Genomic DNA, 13,826 nt, shown 5'->3' on the forward strand with positions numbered 1-13,826 from the left:
ACTCTAGGCGAAATCAACGACAGGCTCCTTGTTCACTTTACACTGCAGGCTGTGCAATGACTCCTGCAACGGGACAATTCCTGTAACTATTCACTTCATTGCACTGTTTCGTGCATTTTTTTTTTTTTTTTTTTCATGTTCAGAAACTACCTGACTGAGCCCCAGTGGCCTAATGGATAAGGCACTGGCCTCCTAAGCCAGGGATTGTGGGTTCGAGTCCCATCTGGGGTGATGCCTGCCTTGTTTCTGAACACAATTGGTAATTCTCTGTGGGCTCTTGTCGTTTTTTCCTTCTGCTCATATCCTATTCACGAATTGCATCTGGGAAAGTTGGGAACTGCGCCGATTGAACCGGGAAACATAGACATTAAAAGATATCCTGGAGATGCCGAGGATTGATCTCGGGACCTCATACATGCGAAGCATGCGCTCTACCACTGAGCTACATCCCCACCACCTGCATGTGTTTCCTTCTACAGCAAACAAACAATGCAACACAGAAAGAAAAGAGTTGCACTGTCATTCCTTGAGTCTGAAAGCATGCTACGACGCTGTTCCTAGCGTTGCCCAACGGCACACAACACCAACAAGTAAACAATGCAACACAGAAAGAAAAGAGTTGCACTGTCGTTCCTTGAGTCTCAAAGCATGCTACGACGCTGTTCCTAGCGTTGCCCAACGGCACACAACACCAACAAGTAAACAATGCAACACAGAAAGAAAAGAGTTGCACTGTCGTTCCTTGAGTCTCAAAGCATGCTACGACGCTGTTCCTAGCGTTGCCCAACGGTACAATATGTGGATGACATGGGCAAGGAGAAGGAGAAAGAAGCTACTGTGCGCTGGACAATGGATGACACGTAACGCAAGGAACAGTTTCTCCCAGAAACAGCGTGTGAGAGCATCCACTGTGAATAGTGAAGGAGAAGACGACATTGCAGCGACGCACATGGGTGCGTCATTTTCACTTCTCGGGATCAAGTCATAGACCGCCTGTTGCCAAAAATCACACTGTCAGGGCCAGGTGTGATACATAGAAGTTACACGCACTAACGCCGAGCTACAGCCTCTACTATGCTGAGTGTTGCTTCGAGGGTACAGGGACTAAAGAATGACATGTTGAAGTCAATTAATCAAAGACTAAATACATGTGCATTGATGTGTTTCTTGCAACATTGATTGTCAGCTCCATGTCAGCACAGTCCTCAACTCGTGTTGTCCTTGTCGGCAGAACAGGTGTGAGTGTGTTCCTGGGTGGTAAAATATCCCTTGGCAGAAGTGGGATTCCATCCCAAGCATCCAGTGAAGACTGCGAGCTGAAAGCAGCGCCTCAGACCACTCAGCCATCCTGACTTGTGCGGCTGTGTTTAAATGGAGTCAATCCCGACGTAATCGAAAACAGTGGATATCACAATGGATGTGGTTGTATTTGGCCGAAATAGCTCAGTTGGGAGAGCGTTAGACTGAAGATCTAAAGGTCCCTGGTTCAATCCCGGGTTTCGGCATTTCACGAGGAGTATGTTCAGAAAGCACAAAGAGCCCATGTACTGCACACGTGTGCGTTTCTATTTTGCAGCTAGAGTGCACTGTGCTCCGATTCAAAGGTAATTGATTCAAAGCCCTTTTGCAAATACAACTCTAGGCGAAATCAACGACAGGCTCCTTGTTCACTTTACACTGCAGGCTGTGCAATGACTCCTGCAACGGGACAATTCCTGTAACTATTCACTTCATTGCACTGTTTCGTGCATTTTTTTTTTTTTTTTTTTCATGTTCAGAAACTACCTGACTGAGCCCCAGTGGCCTAATGGATAAGGCACTGGCCTCCTAAGCCAGGGATTGTGGGTTCGAGTCCCATCTGGGGTGATGCCTGCCTTGTTTCTGAACACAATTGGTAATTCTCTGTGGGCTCTTGTCGTTTTTTCCTTCTGCTCATATCCTATTCACGAATTGCATCTGGGAAAGTTGGGAACTGCGCCGATTGAACCGGGAAACAAAGACATTAAAAGATATCCTGGAGATGCCGAGGATTGATCTCGGGACCTCATACATGCAAAGCATGCGCTCTACCACTGAGCTACATCCCCACCACCAGCATGTGTTTCCTTCAACAGCAAACAAACAATGCAACACAGAAAGAAAAGAGTTGCACTGTCGTTCCTTGAGTCTCAAAGCATGCTACGACGCTGTTCCTAGCGTTGCCCAACGGCACACAACACCAACAAGTAAACAATGCAACACAGAAAGAAAAGAGTTGCACTGTCGTTCCTTGAGTCTCAAAGCATGCTACGACGCTGTTCCTAGCGTTGCCCAACGGTACAATATGTGGATGACATGGGCAAGGAGAAGGAGAAAGAAGCTACAGTGCGCTGGACAATGGATGACACGTAACGCAAGCAACAGTTTCTCCCAGAAACAGCGTGTGAGCGCATCCACTGTGAATAGTGAAGGAGAAGACGACATTGCAGCGACGCACATGGGTGCGTCATTTTCACTTCTCGGGATCAAGTCATAGACCGCCTGTTGCCAAAAATCACACTGTCAGGGCCAGGTGTGATACATAGAAGTTACACGCACTAACGCCGAGCTACAGCCTCTACTATGCTGAGTGTTGCTTCGAGGGTACAGGGACTAAAGAATGACATGTTGAAGTCAATTAATCAAAGACTAAATACATGTGCATTGATGTGTTTCTTGCAACATTGATTGTCAGCTCCATGTCAGCACAGTCCTCAACTCGTGTTGTCCTTGTCGGCAGAACAGGTGTGAGTGTGTTCCTGGGTGGTAAAAGATCCCTTGGCAGAAGTGGGATTCCATCCCAAGCATCCAGTGAAGACTGCGAGCTGAAAGCAGCGCCTCAGACCACTCAGCCATCCTGACTTGTGCGGCTGTGTTTAAATGGAGTCAATCCCGACGTAATCGAAAACAGTGGATATCACAATGGATGTGGTTGTATTTGGCCGAAATAGCTCAGTTGGGAGAGCGTTAGACTGAAGATCTAAAGGTCCCTGGATCAATCCCGGGTTTCGGCATTTCACGAGGAGTATGTTCAGAAAGCACAAAGAGCCCATGTACTGCACACGTGTGCGTTTCTATTTTGCAGCTAGAGTGCACTGTGCTCCGATTCAAAGGTAATTGATTCAAAGCCCTTTTGCAAATACAACTCTAGGCGAAATCAACGACAGGCTCCTTGTTCACTTTACACTGCAGGCTGTGCAATGACTCCTGCAACGGGACAATTCCTGTAACTATTCACTTCATTGCACTGTTTCGTGCTTTTTTTTTTTTTTTTTTTCATGTTCAGAAACTACCTGACTGAGCCCCAGTGGCCTAATTGATAAGGCACTGGCCTCCTAAGCCAGGGATTGTGGGTTCGAGTCCCATCTGGGGTGATGCCTGCCTTGTTTCTGAACACAATTGGTAATTCTCTGTGGGCTCCTGTCGTTTTTTCCTTCTGCTCATATCCTATTCACGAATTGCATCTGGGAAAGTTGGGAACTGCGCCGATTGAACCGGGAAACATAGACATTAAAAGATATCCTGGAGATGCCGAGGATTGATCTCGGGACCTCATACATGCAAAGCATGCGCTCTACCACTGAGCTACATCCCCACCACCAGCATGTGTTTCCTTCAACAGCAAACAAACAATGCAACACAGAAAGAAAAGAGTTGCACTGTCATTCCTTGAGTCTCAAAGCATGCTACGACGCTGTTCCTAGCGTAACCCAATGGCACACAACACCAACAAGTAAACAATGCAACACAGAAAGAAAAGAGTTGCACTGTCATTCCTTGAGTCTCAAAGCATGCTACGACGCTGTTCCTAGCGTTGCCCAACGGCACACAACACCAACAAGTAAACAATGCAACACAGAAAGAAAAGAGTTGCACTGTCATTCCTTGAGTCTCAAAGCATGCTACGACGCTGTTCCTAGCGTTGCCCAACGGCACACAACACCAACAAGTAAACAATGCAACACAGAAAGAAAAGAGTTGCACTGTCGTTCCTTGAGTCTCAAAGCATGCTACGACGCTGTTCCTAGCGTTGCCCAACGGTACAATATGTGGATGACATGGGCAAGGAGAAGGAGAAAGAAGCTACTGTGCGCTGGACAATGGATGACACGTAACGCAAGCAACAGTTTCTCCCAGAAACAGCGTGAGAGCGCATCCACTGTGAATAGTGAAGGAGAAGACGACATTGCAGCGACGCACATGGGTGCGTCATTTTCACTTCTCGGGATCAAGTCATAGACCGCCTGTTGCCAAAAATCACACTGTCAGGGCCAGGTGTGATACATAGAAGTTACACGCACTAACGCCGAGCTACAGCCTCTACTATGCTGAGTGTTGCTTCGAGGGTACAGGGACTAAAGAATGACATGTTGAAGTCAATTAATCAAAGACTAAATACATGTGCATTGATGTGTTTCTTGCAACATTGATTGTCAGCTCCATGTCAGCACAGTCCTCAACTCGTGTTGTCCTTGTCGGCAGAACAGGTGTGAGTGTGTTCCTGGGTGGTAAAAGATCCCTTGGCAGAAGTGGGATTCCATCCCAAGCATCCAGTGAAGACTGCGAGCTGAAAGCAGCGCCTCAGACCACTCAGCCATCCTGACTTGTGCGGCTGTGTTTAAATGGAGTCAATCCCGACGTAATCGAAAACAGTGGATATCACAATGGATGTGGTTGTATTTGGCCGAAATAGCTCAGTTGGGAGAGCGTTAGACTGAAGATCTAAAGGTCCCTGGTTCAATCCCGGGTTTCGGCATTTCACGACGAGTATGTTCAGAAAGCACAAAGAGCCCATGTACTGCACACGTGTGCGTTTCTATTTTGCAGCTAGAGTGCACTGTGCTCCGATTCAAAGGTAATTGATTCAAAGCCCTTTTGCAAATACAACTCTAGGCGAAATCAATGACAGGCTCCTTGTTCACTTTACACTGCAGGCTGTGCAATGACTCCTGCAACGGGACAATTCCTGTAACTATTCACTTCATTGCACTGTTTCGTGCTTTTTTTTTTTTTTTTCATGTTCAGAAACTACCTGACTGAGCCCCAGTGGCCTAATGGATAAGGCACTGGCCTCCTAAGCCAGGGATTGTGGGTTCGAGTCCCATCTGGGGTGATGCCTGCCTTGTTTCTGAACACAATTGGTAATTCTCTGTGGGCTCTTGTCGTTTTTTCCTTCTGCTCATATCCTATTCACGAATTGCATCTGGGAAAGTTGGGAACTGCGCCGATTGAACCGGGAAACATAGACATTAAAAGATATCCTGGAGATGCCGAGGATTGATCTCGGGACCTCATACATGCGAAGCATGCGCTCTACCACTGAGCTACATCCCCACCACCTGCATGTGTTTCCTTCTACAGCAAACAAACAATGCAACACAGAAAGAAAAGAGTTGCACTGTCATTCCTTGAGTCTCAAAGCATGCTACGACGCTGTTCCTAGCGTAACCCAATGGCACACAACACCAACAAGTAAACAATGCAACACAGAAAGAAAAGAGTTGCACTGTCGTTCCTTGAGTCTCAAAGCATGCTACGACGCTGTTCCTAGCGTTGCCCAACGGCACACAACACCAACAAGTAAACAATGCAACACAGAAAGAAAAGAGTTGCACTGTCGTTCCTTGAGTCTCAAAGCATGCTACGACGCTGTTCCTAGCGTTGCCCAACGGCACACAACACCAACAAGTAAACAATGCAACACAGAAAGAAAAGAGTTGCACTGTCGTTCCTTGAGTCTCAAAGCATGCTACGACGCTGTTCCTAGCGTTGCCCAACGGCACACAACACCAACAAGTAAACAATGCAACACAGAAAGAAAAGAGTTGCACTGTCGTTCCTTGAGTCTCAAAGCATGCTACGACGCTGTTCCTAGCGTTGCCCTACGGCACACAACACCAACAGGTAAACAATGCAACACAGAAAGAAAAGAGTTGCACTGTCGTTCCTTGAGTCTCAAAGCATGCTACGACGCTGTTCCTAGCGTTGCCCAACGGTACAATATGTGGATGACATGGGCAAGGAGAAGGAGAAAGAAGCTACTGTGCGCTGGACAATGGATGACACGTAACGCAAGCAACAGTTTCTCCCAGAAACAGCGTGAGAGCGCATCCACTGTGAATAGTGAAGGAGAAGACGACACTGCAGCGACGCACATGGGTGCGTCATTTTCACTTCTCGGGATCAAGTCATAGACCGCCTGTTGCCAAAAATCACACTGTCAGGGCCAGGTGTGATACATAGAAGTTACACGCACTAACGCCGAGCTACAGCCTCTACTATGCTGAGTGTTGCTTCGAGGGTACAGGGACTAAAGAATGACATGTTGAAGTCAATTAATCAAAGACTAAATACATGTGCATTGATGTGTTTCTTGCAACATTGATTGTCAGCTCCATGTCAGCACAGTCCTCAACTCGTGTTGTCCTTGTCGGCAGAACAGGTGTGAGTGTGTTCCTGGGTGGTAAAAGATCCCTTGGCAGAAGTGGGATTCCATCCCAAGCATCCAGTGAAGACTGCGAGCTGAAAGCAGCGCCTCAGACCACTCAGCCATCCTGACTTGTGCGGCTGTGTTTAAATGGAGTCAATCCCGACGTAATCGAAAACAGTGGATATCTCAATGGATGTGGTTGTATTTGGCCGAAATAGCTCAGTTGGGAGAGCGTTAGACTGAAGATCTAAAGGTCCCTGGTTCAATCCCGGGTTTCGGCATTTCACGAGGAGTATGTTCAGAAAGCACAAAGAGCCCATGTACTGCACACGTGTGCGTTTCTATTTTGCAGCTAGAGTGCACTGTGCTCCGATTCAAAGGTAATTGATTCAAAGCCCTTTTGCAAATACAACTCTAGGCGAAATCAACGACAGGCTCCTTGTTCACTTTACACTGCAGGCTGTGCAATGACTCCTGCAACGGGACAATTCCTGTAACTATTCACTTCATTGCACTGTTTCGTGCATTTTTTTTTTTTTTTTTTTCATGTTCAGAAACTACCTGACTGAGCCCCAGTGGCCTAATGGATAAGGCACTGGCCTCCTAAGCCAGGGATTGTGGGTTCGAGTCCCATCTGGGGTGATGCCTGCCTTGTTTCTGCACACAATTGGTAATTCTCTGTGGGCTCTTGTCGTTTTTTTCCTTCTGCTCATATCCTATTCACGAATTGCATCTGGGAAACTTGGGAATTGAGCCGATTGAACCGGGAAACATAGACATTAAAAGATATCCTGGAGATGCCGAGGATTGATGTCGGGACCTCATACATGCAAAGCATGCGCTCTACCACTGAGCTACATCCCCACCACCTGCATGTGTTTCCTTCAACAGCAAACAAACAATGCAACACAGAAAGAAAAGAGTTGCACTGTCATTCCTTGAGTCTCAAAGCATGCTACGACGCTGTTCCTAGCGTTGCCCAACGGCACACAACACCAACAAGTAAACAATGCAACACAGAAAGAAAAGAGTTGCACTGTCGTTCCTTGAGTCTCAAAGCATGCTACGACGCTGTTCCTAGCGTTGCCCAACGGCACACAACACCAACAAGTAAACAATGCAACACAGAACGAAAAGAGTTGCACTGTCGTTCCTTGAGTCTCAAAGCATGCTACGACGCTGTTCCTAGCGTTGCCCAACGGTACAATATGTGGATGACATGGGCAAGGAGAAGGAGAAAGAAGCTACAGTGCGCTGGACAATGGATGACACGTAACGCAAGCAACAGTTTCTCCCAGAAACAGCGTGAGAGCGCATCCACTGTGAATAGTGAAGGAGAAGACGACATTGCAGCGACGCACATGGGTGCGTCATTTTCACTTCTCGGGATCAAGTCATAGACCGCCTGTTGCCAAAAATCACACTGTCAGGGCCAGGTGTGATACATAGAAGTTACACGCACTAACGCCGAGCTACAGCCTCTACTATGCTGAGTGTTGCTTCGAGGGTACAGGGACTAAAGAATGACATGTTGAAGTCAATTAATCAAAGACTAAATACATGTGCATTGATGTGTTTCTTGCAACATTGATTGTCAGCTCCATGTCAGCACAGTCCTCAACTCGTGTTGTCCTTGTCGGCAGAACAGGTGTGAGTGTGTTCCTGGGTGGTAAAAGATCCCTTGGCAGAAGTGGGATTCCATCCCAAGCATCCAGTGAAGACTGCGAGCTGAAAGCAGCGCCTCAGACCACTCAGCCATCCTGACTTGTGCGGCTGTGTTTAAATGGAGTCAATCCCGACGTAATCGAAAACAGTGGATATCACAATGGATGTGGTTGTATTTGGCCGAAATAGCTCAGTTGGGAGAGCGTTAGACTGAAGATCTAAAGGTCCCTGGTTCAATCCCGGGTTTCGGCATTTCACGAGGAGTATGTTCAGAAAGCACAAAGAGCCCATGTACTGCACACGTGTGCGTTTCTATTTTGCAGCTAGAGTGCACTGTGCTCCGATTCAAAGGTAATTGATTCAAAGCCCTTTTGCAAATACAACTCTAGGCGAAATCAACGACAGGCTCCTTGTTCACTTTACACTGCAGGCTGTGCAATGACTCCTGCAACGGGACAATTCCTGTAACTATTCACTTCATTGCACTGTTTCGTGCTTTTTTTTTTTTTTTTCATGTTCAGAAACTACCTGACTGAGCCCCAGTGGCCTAATGGATAAGGCACTGGCCTTTAAGCCAGGGATTGTGGGTTCGAGTCCCATCTGGGGTGATGTCTGCCTTGTTTCTGCACACAATTGGTAATTCTCTGTGGGTTCTTGTCGTTTTTTCCTTCTGCTCATATCCTATTCACGAATTGCATCTGGGAAAGTTGGGAACTGCGCCGATTGAACCGGGAAACATAGACATTAAAAGATATCCTGGAGATGCCGAGGATTGATCACGGGACCTCATACATGCGAAGCATGCGCTCTACCACTGAGCTACATCCCCACCACCTGCATGTGTTTCCTTCTACAGCAAACAAACAATGCAACACAGAAAGAAAAGAGTTGCACTGTCATTCCTTGAGTCTCAAAGCATGCTACGACGCTGTTCCTAGCGTTGCCCAACGGCACACAACACCAACAAGTAAACAATGCAACACAGAAAGAAAAGAGTAGCACTGTCGTTCCTTGAGTCTCAAAGCATGCTACGACGCTGTTCCTAGCGTTGCCCAACGGCACACAACACCAACAAGTAAACAATGCAACACAGAAAGAAAGGAGTTGCACTGTCGTTCCTTGAGTCTCAAAGCATGCTACGACGCTGTTCCTAGCGTTGCCCAACGGTACAATATGTGGATGACATGGGCAAGGAGAAGGAGAAAGAAGCTACAGTGCGCTGGACAATGGATGACACGTAACGCAAGCAACAGTTTCTCCCAGAAACAGCGTGTGAGCGCATCCACTGTGAATAGTGAAGGAGAAGACGACATTGCAGCGACGCACATGGGTGCGTCATTTTCACTTCTCGGGATCAAGTCATAGACCGCCTGTTGCCAAAAATCACACTGTCAGGGCCAGGTGTGATACATAGAAGTTACACGCACTAACGCCGAGCTACAGCCTCTACTATGCTGAGTGTTGCTTCGAGGGTACAGGGACTAAAGAATGACATGTTGAAGTCAATTAATCAAAGACTAAATACATGTGCATTGATGTGTTTCTTGCAACATTGATTGTCAGCTCCATGTCAGCACAGTCCTCAACTCGTGTTGTCCTTGTCGGCAGAACAGGTGTGAGTGTGTTCCTGGGTGGTAAAAGATCCCTTGGCAGAAGTGGGATTCCATCCCAAGCATCCAGTGAAGACTGCGAGCTGAAAGCAGCGCCTCAGACCACTCAGCCATCCTGACTTGTGCGGCTGTGTTTAAATGGAGTCAATCCCGACGTAATCGAAAACAGTGGATATCACAATGGATGTGGTTGTATTTGGCCGAAATAGCTCAGTTGGGAGAGCGTTAGACTGAAGATCTAAAGGTCCCTGGTTCAATCCCGGGTTTCGGCATTTCACGAGGAGTATGTTCAGAAAGCACAAAGAGCCCATGTACTGCACACGTGTGCGTTTCTATTTTGCAGCTAGAGTGCACTGTGCTCCGATTCAAAGGTAATTGATTCAAAGCCCTTTTGCAAATACAACTCTAGGCGAAATCAACGACAGGCTCCTTGTTCACTTTACACTGCAGGCTGTGCAATGACTCCTGCAACGGGACAATTCCTGTAACTATTCACTTCATTGCACTGTTTCGTGCTTTTTTTTTTTTTTTTTTCATGTTCAGAAAATACCTGACTGAGCCCCAGTGGCCTAATGGATAAGGCACTGGCCTCCTAAGCCAGGGATTGTGGGTTCAAGTCCCATCTGGGGTGATGCCTGCCTTGTTTCTGAACACAATTGGTAATTCTCTGTGGGCTCTTGTCGTTTTTTCCTTCTGCTCATATCCTATTCACGAATTGCATCTGGGAAAGTTGGGAACTGCGCCGATTGAACCGGGAAACATAGACATTAAAAGATATCCTGGAGATGCTGAGGATTGATCTCGGGACCTCATACATGCAAAGCATGCGCTCTACCACTGAGCTACATCCCCACCACCTGCATGTGTTTCCTTCAACAGCAAACAAACAATGCAACACAGAAAGAAAAGAGTTGCACTGTCATTCCTTGAGTCTCAAAGCATGCTACGACGCTGTTCCTAGCGTTGCCCAACGGCACACAACACCAACAAGTAAACAATGCAACACAGAAAGAAAAGAGTTGCACTGTCGTTCCTTGAGTCTCAAAGCATGCTACGACGCTGTTCCTAGCGTTGCCCAACGGCACACAACACCAACAAGTAAACAATGCAACACAGAACGAAAAGAGTTGCACTGTCGTTCCTTGAGTCTCAAAGCATGCTACGACGCTGTTCCTAGCGTTGCCCAACGGCACACAACACCAACAAGTAAACAATGCAACACAGAAAGAAAGGAGTTGCACTGTCGATCCTTGAGTCTCAAAGCATGCTACGACGCTGTTCCTAGCGTTGCCCAACGGTACAATATGTGGATGACATGGGCAAGGAGAAGGAGAAAGAAGCTACAGTGCGCTGGACAATGGATGACACGTAACGCAAGCAACAGTTTCTCCCAGAAACAGCGTGTGAGCGCATCCACTGTGAATAGTGAAGGAGAAGACGACATTGCAGCGACGCACATGGGTGCGTCATTTTCACTTCTCGGGATCAAGTCATAGACCGCCTGTTGCCAAAAATCACACTGTCAGGGCCAGGTGTGATACATAGAAGTTACACGCACTAACGCCGAGCTACAGCCTCTACTATGCTGAGTGTTGCTTCGAGGGTACAGGGACTAAAGAATGACATGTTGAAGTCAATTAATCAAAGACTAAATACATGTGCATTGATGTGTTTCTTGCAACATTGATTGTCAGCTCCATGTCAGCACAGTCCTCAACTCGTGTTGTCCTTGTCGGCAGAACAGGTGTGAGTGTGTTCCTGGGTGGTAAAAGATCCCTTGGCAGAAGTGGGATTCCATCCCAAGCATCCAGTGAAGACTGCGAGCTGAAAGCAGCGCCTCAGACCACTCAGCCATCCTGACTTGTGCGGCTGTGTTTAAATGGAGTCAATCCCGACGTAATCGAAAACAGTGGATATCACAATGGATGTGGTTGTATTTGGCCGAAATAGCTCAGTTGGGAGAGCGTTAGACTGAAGATCTAAAGGTCCCTGGATCAATCCCGGGTTTCGGCATTTCACGAGGAGTATGTTCAGAAAGCACAAAGAGCCCATGTACTGCACACGTGTGCGTTTCTATTTTGCAGCTAGAGTGCACTGTGCTCCGATTCAAAGGTAATTGATTCAAAGCCCTTTTGCAAATACAACTCTAGGCGAAATCAACGACAGGCTCCTTGTTCACTTTACACTGCAGGCTGTGCAATGACTCCTGCAACGGGACAATTCCTGTAACTATTCACTTCATTGCACTGTTTCGTGCTTTTTTTTTTTTTTTTTTTTTTTTTTTTTTTTTTCATGTTCAGAAGCTACCTGACTGAGCCCCAGTGGCCTAATGGATAAGGCACTGGCCTCCTAAGCCAGGGATTGTGGGTTCGAGTCACATCTGGGGTGATGCCTGCCTTGTTTCTGAACACAATTGGTAATTCTCTGTGGGCTCTTGTCGTTTTTTCCTTCTGCTCATATCCTATTCACGAATTGCATCTGGGAAAGTTGGGAACTGCGCCGATTGATCGTGAAACATAGACATTAAAAGATATCCTGGAGATGCCGAGGATTGATCTCGGGACCTCATACATGCAAAGCATGCGCTCTACCACTGAGCTACATCCCCACCACCAGCATGTGTTTCCTTCAACAGCAAACAAACAATGCAACACAGAAAGAAAAGAGTTGCACTGTCATTCCTTGAGTCTCAAAGCATGCTACGACGCTGTTCCTAGCGTTGCCCAACGGCACACAACACCAACAAGTAAACAATGCAACACAGAAAGAAAAGAGTTGCACTGTCATTCCTTGAGTCTCAAAGCATGCTACGACGCTGTTCCTAGCGTAACCCAATGGCACACAACACCAACAAGTAAACAATGCAACACAGAAAGAAAAGAGTTGCACTGTCGTTCCTTGAGTCTCAAAGCATGCTACGACGCTGTTCCTAGCGTTGCCCAACGGCACACAACACCAACATGTAAACAATGCAACACAGAAAGAAAAGAGTTGCACTGTCGTTCCTTGAGTCTCAAAGCATGCTACGACGCTGTTCCTAGCGTTGCCCAACGGTACAATATGTGGATGACATGGGCAAGGAGAAGGAGAAAGAAGCTACAGTGCGCTGGACAATGGATGACACGTAACGCAAGCAACAGTTTCTCCCAGAAACAGCGTGTGAGCGCATCCACTGTGAATAGTGAAGGAGAAGACGACATTGCAGCGACGCACATGGGTGCGTCATTTTCACTTCTCGGGATCAAGTCATAGACCGCCTGTTGCCAAAAATCACACTGTCAGGGCCAGGTGTGATACATAGAAGTTACACGCACTAACGCCGAGCTACAGCCTCTACTATGCTGAGTGTTGCTTCGAGGGTACAGGGACTAAAGAATGACATGTTGAAGTCAATTAATCAAAGACTAAATACAGGTGCATTGATGTGTTTCTTGCAACATTGATTGTCAGCTCCATGTCAGCACAGTCCTCAACTCGTGTTGTCCTTGTCGGCAGAACAGGTGTGAGTGTGTTCCTGGGTGGTAAAAGATCCCTTGGCAGAAGTGGGATTCCATCCCAAGCATCCAGTAAAGACTGCGAGCTGAAAGCAGCGCCTCAGACCACTCAGCCATCCTGACTTGTGCGGCTGTGTTTAAATGGAGTCAATCCCGACGTAATCGAAAACAGTGGATATCACAATGGATGTGGTTGTATTTGGCCGAAATAACTCAGTTGGGAGAGCGTTAGACTGAAGATCTAAAGGTCCCTGGTTCAATCCCGGGTTTCGGCATTTCACGAGGAGTATGTTCAGAAAGCACAAAGAGCCCATGTACTGCACACGTGTGCGTTTCTATTTTGCAGCTAGAGTGCACTGTGCTCCGATTCAAAGGTAATTGATTCAAATCCCTTTTGCAAATACAACTCTAGGCGAAATCAACGACAGGCTCCTTGTTCACTTTACACTGCAGGCTGTGCAATGACTCGTGCAATGGGACAATTCCTGTAACTATTCACTTCATTGCACTGTTTCGTGCTTTTTTTTTTTTTTTTTTTTTTTTTTTTTTTTTTTTCATGTTCAGAAGCTACCTGACTGAGCCCCAGTGGCCTAATGGATAAGGCACTGG

The 13,826-nt window shown here is 47.0% G+C and overlaps 23 non-coding genes across 23 annotated transcripts; 15 read left to right on the top strand and 8 right to left on the bottom strand.

The window, feature by feature from the left end:
- Window positions 1–158: 158 nt before the first annotated feature.
- Window positions 159–231, top strand: trnar-ccu (transfer RNA arginine (anticodon CCU)). Its single transcript has one exon. It is a non-coding gene; the product is annotated as a tRNA-Arg (tRNA).
- Window positions 232–380: 149 nt separating this feature from the next.
- On the bottom strand, window positions 381–452 carry trnaa-cgc (transfer RNA alanine (anticodon CGC)). The gene has a single exon. It is a non-coding gene; the product is annotated as a tRNA-Ala (tRNA).
- Window positions 453–1,432: 980 nt separating this feature from the next.
- Window positions 1,433–1,505, top strand: trnaf-gaa (transfer RNA phenylalanine (anticodon GAA)). The gene has a single exon. It is a non-coding gene; the product is annotated as a tRNA-Phe (tRNA).
- A 288-nt stretch (window positions 1,506–1,793) lies between these two features.
- Window positions 1,794–1,866, top strand: trnar-ccu (transfer RNA arginine (anticodon CCU)). Its single transcript has one exon. It is a non-coding gene; the product is annotated as a tRNA-Arg (tRNA).
- A 149-nt stretch (window positions 1,867–2,015) lies between these two features.
- Window positions 2,016–2,087, bottom strand: trnaa-ugc (transfer RNA alanine (anticodon UGC)). Its single transcript has one exon. It is a non-coding gene; the product is annotated as a tRNA-Ala (tRNA).
- An 872-nt stretch (window positions 2,088–2,959) lies between these two features.
- On the top strand, window positions 2,960–3,032 carry trnaf-gaa (transfer RNA phenylalanine (anticodon GAA)). The gene has a single exon. It is a non-coding gene; the product is annotated as a tRNA-Phe (tRNA).
- Window positions 3,033–3,319: 287 nt separating this feature from the next.
- trnar-ccu (transfer RNA arginine (anticodon CCU)) lies at window positions 3,320–3,392 on the top strand. The gene has a single exon. It is a non-coding gene; the product is annotated as a tRNA-Arg (tRNA).
- A 149-nt stretch (window positions 3,393–3,541) lies between these two features.
- Window positions 3,542–3,613, bottom strand: trnaa-ugc (transfer RNA alanine (anticodon UGC)). The gene has a single exon. It is a non-coding gene; the product is annotated as a tRNA-Ala (tRNA).
- A 1,088-nt stretch (window positions 3,614–4,701) lies between these two features.
- trnaf-gaa (transfer RNA phenylalanine (anticodon GAA)) lies at window positions 4,702–4,774 on the top strand. The gene has a single exon. It is a non-coding gene; the product is annotated as a tRNA-Phe (tRNA).
- A 284-nt stretch (window positions 4,775–5,058) lies between these two features.
- On the top strand, window positions 5,059–5,131 carry trnar-ccu (transfer RNA arginine (anticodon CCU)). The gene has a single exon. It is a non-coding gene; the product is annotated as a tRNA-Arg (tRNA).
- A 149-nt stretch (window positions 5,132–5,280) lies between these two features.
- Window positions 5,281–5,352, bottom strand: trnaa-cgc (transfer RNA alanine (anticodon CGC)). Its single transcript has one exon. It is a non-coding gene; the product is annotated as a tRNA-Ala (tRNA).
- A 1,304-nt stretch (window positions 5,353–6,656) lies between these two features.
- On the top strand, window positions 6,657–6,729 carry trnaf-gaa (transfer RNA phenylalanine (anticodon GAA)). The gene has a single exon. It is a non-coding gene; the product is annotated as a tRNA-Phe (tRNA).
- A 288-nt stretch (window positions 6,730–7,017) lies between these two features.
- trnar-ccu (transfer RNA arginine (anticodon CCU)) lies at window positions 7,018–7,090 on the top strand. The gene has a single exon. It is a non-coding gene; the product is annotated as a tRNA-Arg (tRNA).
- Window positions 7,091–7,240: 150 nt separating this feature from the next.
- Window positions 7,241–7,312, bottom strand: trnaa-ugc (transfer RNA alanine (anticodon UGC)). Its single transcript has one exon. It is a non-coding gene; the product is annotated as a tRNA-Ala (tRNA).
- A 980-nt stretch (window positions 7,313–8,292) lies between these two features.
- Window positions 8,293–8,365, top strand: trnaf-gaa (transfer RNA phenylalanine (anticodon GAA)). The gene has a single exon. It is a non-coding gene; the product is annotated as a tRNA-Phe (tRNA).
- Window positions 8,366–8,870: 505 nt separating this feature from the next.
- Window positions 8,871–8,942, bottom strand: trnaa-cgc (transfer RNA alanine (anticodon CGC)). The gene has a single exon. It is a non-coding gene; the product is annotated as a tRNA-Ala (tRNA).
- A 980-nt stretch (window positions 8,943–9,922) lies between these two features.
- Window positions 9,923–9,995, top strand: trnaf-gaa (transfer RNA phenylalanine (anticodon GAA)). The gene has a single exon. It is a non-coding gene; the product is annotated as a tRNA-Phe (tRNA).
- A 286-nt stretch (window positions 9,996–10,281) lies between these two features.
- On the top strand, window positions 10,282–10,354 carry trnar-ccu (transfer RNA arginine (anticodon CCU)). Its single transcript has one exon. It is a non-coding gene; the product is annotated as a tRNA-Arg (tRNA).
- Window positions 10,355–10,503: 149 nt separating this feature from the next.
- trnaa-ugc (transfer RNA alanine (anticodon UGC)) lies at window positions 10,504–10,575 on the bottom strand. Its single transcript has one exon. It is a non-coding gene; the product is annotated as a tRNA-Ala (tRNA).
- A 1,088-nt stretch (window positions 10,576–11,663) lies between these two features.
- Window positions 11,664–11,736, top strand: trnaf-gaa (transfer RNA phenylalanine (anticodon GAA)). The gene has a single exon. It is a non-coding gene; the product is annotated as a tRNA-Phe (tRNA).
- Window positions 11,737–12,038: 302 nt separating this feature from the next.
- On the top strand, window positions 12,039–12,111 carry trnar-ccu (transfer RNA arginine (anticodon CCU)). The gene has a single exon. It is a non-coding gene; the product is annotated as a tRNA-Arg (tRNA).
- Window positions 12,112–12,259: 148 nt separating this feature from the next.
- Window positions 12,260–12,331, bottom strand: trnaa-ugc (transfer RNA alanine (anticodon UGC)). The gene has a single exon. It is a non-coding gene; the product is annotated as a tRNA-Ala (tRNA).
- Window positions 12,332–13,419: 1,088 nt separating this feature from the next.
- Window positions 13,420–13,492, top strand: trnaf-gaa (transfer RNA phenylalanine (anticodon GAA)). The gene has a single exon. It is a non-coding gene; the product is annotated as a tRNA-Phe (tRNA).
- The last annotated feature ends 334 nt before the right edge of the window (window positions 13,493–13,826 follow it).

This window comes from Amia ocellicauda, chromosome 14, assembly GCF_036373705.1.
Source record: "Amia ocellicauda isolate fAmiCal2 chromosome 14, fAmiCal2.hap1, whole genome shotgun sequence".
Classification (NCBI taxonomy): domain Eukaryota; kingdom Metazoa; phylum Chordata; class Actinopteri; order Amiiformes; family Amiidae; genus Amia; species Amia ocellicauda.